Genomic DNA, 4,744 nt, shown 5'->3' with positions numbered 1-4,744 from the left:
GCCTGGGATGCAGCGAGGGACCTCAGCCCCGGGCAGTTTCACACAGATATCTGAGGGATTTGACTACTATCTTAGGTCTTACACACTAAAGATAGTTGTAGCACTCAGATAATTTTGTAATTCAGAGCCCTGGGATCTGTTTCACTGAGTGGTCTGATGGATACGACAATCTTACCTCCTGTGTACACTTTGTTACACCACCCTTGGATCTATCTCTCACTGTGATCTGATGGATACGACAATCTTACCTCCTGTTTACGCTTATTTACGCTACCCTTGGATCTATCTCTCACAGTGATCTGATGGATACAACAATCTTACCTCCTGTATACACTTCGTTACACTACCCTTGGATCTATCTCTCACAGTGATCTGATGGATACGACAATCTTACCTCCTGTACACGCTTCGTTACACTGCCCTTGGATCTATCTCTAACAGTGATATGATGGATACGACAATCTTACCTCCTGTATACGCTACCCTTGGATCTATCTCTCACAGTGATCTGATGGATACGACCATGTTACCTCCTGTACACGCTTCGTTACACTGCCCTTGGATCTATCTCTAACAGTGGTCTGATGGATACGACAATCTTACCTCCTGTATACACTACCCTTGGATCTATCTCTCACAGTGATCTGATGGATACGACAATCTTACCTCCTGTATACACTTCGTTACACTGCCCTTGGATCTATCTCTCACAGTGATCTGATGGATACGACAATCTTACCTCCTGTATACGCTTCATTACACTACCCCTGGATCTATCTCTCACAGTGATCTGATGGATGCGACAATCTTACCTCCTGTATACGCTTCGTTACACTACCCCTGGATCTATCTCTCACAGTGGTCTGATGGATACAACAATCTTACCTCCTTTATACACTTCGTTACACTACCCTTGGATCTATCTCTTACAGTGATCTGATGGATACGACAATCTTACCTCCTGTATACACTTCGTTACACTACCCTTGGATCTATCTCTCACTGTGATCTGATGAATACGACAATCTTACCTCCTGAATATGCTTTGTTACACTACCCTTGTATCTATCTCTCACTGTGATCTGATGGATACAACAGTCTTACCTCCTGTATACGCTTCGTTACACTACCCTTGGATCTATCTCTCACAGTGATCTGATGGATACGACAATCTTACCTCCTGTATACACTTCGTTACACTACCCTTGGATCTATCTCTAACTGTGATCTGATGGATACGACAATCTTACCTCCTGTATACACTTCGTTACACTACCCTTGGATCTATCTCTAACTGTGATCTGATGAATACGACAATCTTACCTCCTGTATATGCTTCGTTACACTACCCTTGTATCTATCACTCACTGTGATCTGATGGATACAACAATCTAACCTCCTGTATGTATAATCTTACCTCCTGTAAGCTACACTGCCCCTGGTTCTATCTCTCACAGTGATCTGATGGATACGACAATCTTACCTCCTGTATATGCTTCGTTACACTACCCTTGGATCTATTAACAGTGATATGATGGATACGACAATCTTACCTCCTGTATACGCTTCGTTACACTGCCCTTGGATCTATCTCTCACAGTGGTCTGATGGATACGACAATCTTACCTCCTGTATACGCTTCGTTACACTACCCTTGGATCTATATCTCACAGTGATCTGATCGATACGACCATGTTACCTCCTGTATACGCGTCGTTACACTACCCTTGGATCTATATCTCACTGTGATCTGATGGATATGACAATCTTACCTCCTGTATACGCTTCGTTACACTACCCTTGGATCTATCTCTCACAGTGGTCTGATGGATACGACAATCTTACCTCCTGTATACGCTTCGTTACACTGCCCTTGGATCTATCTCTCACAGTGGTCTGATGGATACGACAATCTTACCTCCTGTATACGCTTCATTACACTACCCTTGGATCTATATCTCACAGTGATCTGATGGATACGACCATGTTACCTCCTGTATACGCTTCGTTACACTACCCTTGGATCTATCTCTCACAGTGGTCTGATGGATACGACAATCTTACCTCCTTTATACGCTTCGTTACACTACCCTTGGATCTATCTCTCACTGTGATCTAAGGGCTACGACCATCTTACCTTCCATATACCTCTAAGGTATATGACAGTCACTCACACCTATCACACATACCTCTGATGTATGAGTCAGACCTGTGACACAGAGGTCTGAGGTATATGACAGTCACTCACACCTGTGACACAGGTGTCAGAGGTATATGACAGTCACTCACACCTGTCACACAGGTGTCTGAGGTATGTGACGGTCACTCACACCTGTCACACAGGTGTCTAAGGTATATGACAGTCACTCACACCTGTCACAGGTGTCTGAGGTATGTGACGGTCACTCACACCTGTCACACAGGTGTCTGAGGTATGTGACGGTCACTCACACCTGTCACACAGGTGTCTGAGGTGTATGACAGTCACTCACACCTGTCACACATACCTCTGAGGTATGAGTCAGACCTGTGACACAGGTGTCTGAGGTATATGACAGTCACTCACACCTGTCACACAGGTGTCTGAGGTATATGAGTATATGACAGTCACTCACACCTGTCACACAGGTGTCTTAAGGTTTATGACAGTCACTGACATCTGTCACACAGGTGTCTGTGGTATATGACAGTCACTCACACCTGTCACACAGGTGTCTGAGGTATATGAGTATATGACAGTCACTGACATCTGTCACACAGAGGTTTGAGGTATATGACGGTCACTCACACCTGTCACACAGGTGTCTGAGGTTTATGACAGTCACTCACACCTGTCACACAGAGGTCTGAGGTATATGACAGTCACCCACACCTAGTGCCATTGTTATATGTCAACCAGCACAGTCTCACCTTTTATATATTGCCATTGTATTTGTACTGTCCTTGATTGTGTACAACCACTCAATTTTGTACTGCCATTGTGATTCCTATACAGTAATTTTCAAAGAATGGTAAAAAGTGAATAACATTTGTTTGTTGTTTGTTGGTTTCATTCCAACTTCTTTACATACAGATTTTTGGTTAACTTTTTGTTTTGAGTTGGAAATTGACATGAAACAATGTTTATTTACATGTCTCAGCATATCTATATTTTACAGATTCATGTCACAATGTATTTATTTCATCAGGTACATCACAGTGTATTTACATTATCCCAGATGTGAGAGTACCTATGTATTTTTTATTTCCTCTGGTACTATTTACAGTACCGTATATGACCGTCTATAAGCCGAATATATATGTTTCCCCCGATACTTGACTCAGAAAAGCTATATTTCATTTATCTGCCGACATTTTTTTATATACACAAGTACTGTTAATCCCTGACTGGTGTATATCAAACATCTATGTCAAGATGTTGTGTCAGTATCTTTATTACTGTTAATCCCTGACTGGGAGTATATCAAACATCTATGTCAAGATGTTGTGTCAGAATCTTTATTACTGTTAACTCCTGACTGGTGTATATCAAACATCTATGTCAAGATGTTTAGGATATTATCGAACTTTGCACATACAGATGAATTGTACAGTATTTTGGGGGAAGTTATGTTTACACATGTTAAACTGTATCAGCCAAATATACGGAAGAAATAAATTGCATGTGAAGTATTTTTTTTTATATAGATGTTATTTGTGCTTGATTTAAGATGTGATCAGCCCCATTACAGTTCCCATCTGATAGTCTCACCTAACCTGGGATATATTAGTCTTAAACAACCAGCAATGAAGTGAGTGGCCCCATTAGGGAGCTGGATTAGAACAGGCCCCACCACTCCACTGCTGGTTAGAAGAGGTGACCATTGTGAATCTTGTTGTCAGACTCAGTGGTTTGGTTGATCGCATGTCATCATTCTGATATCACCCACTGGTTCATCTGTCTAAACTCAGTTTGTTACAGACCAAATGAAACAGAGAGAGCACTGCTGCAGCAACACATGTGGATTTAGTTGTGAATGTTAGTTATTGTCATCACCGTGTATGAGGGTCACATGATGGCTGCCAGTGGTTGGGAACATCCGTGTATACTCCATCTGTGGGGCTTCAGAGTAAGAATATAAATCCCAGAAATCTCAAATTGTCTGAGATGTGACAAAATGGATCTGGTGGCCATAAGTTTACTTAACGGTCACTGATTGCATGTCATCGTCCTCGCAGTCAGGATTGATGACGCATTACAAACTATTATCATATTGCCGAGTGCAGCGTTAAACAAAAACAAAATAACACTGAACACCCTCGGGGTAAGTGTTTAAGAGGTACAACATTGCTTGAAACATTATTTCAGTTTATGGCAGTGCGTCACATTGTCACACTAACTGACTGACAGACTGTGTTTGGTTTTACGCCGCTTTTAGCAATATTCCAGCAATATCACGGCAGGGGACACCAGAAATGGGCTTCACACATTGTACCCATGTGGGGATTTGAACCCGGGTCTTCGGCGTGATGAGCCAACGCTTTAACCACTCGGCTACCCCACCGCCCCTTGTCACACTAAGGGACAGTTCATAATGTATGGCTAGTGTGTGTGTGTGTGATGACTGTTATGGAGAAGCATGTACAATGTGAGATTTTTCATTTCCCCAAATATCCAAGTGATGAAGGTAAGGTTAGGCATCAGAAGGTCTCCCAGAGGTAGGTCATCTACATATTTCTATCTCAAGAACAACAGATCTAGGTC

This window comes from Haliotis rubra, unplaced genomic scaffold (genome assembly GCF_003918875.1).
Source record: "Haliotis rubra isolate DU_JTF1 unplaced genomic scaffold, ASM391887v1 Scf5, whole genome shotgun sequence".
Taxonomy (NCBI): Eukaryota; Metazoa; Mollusca; class Gastropoda; order Lepetellida; family Haliotidae; genus Haliotis; species Haliotis rubra.
Note: the sequence above shows the minus strand (reverse complement) of the source record.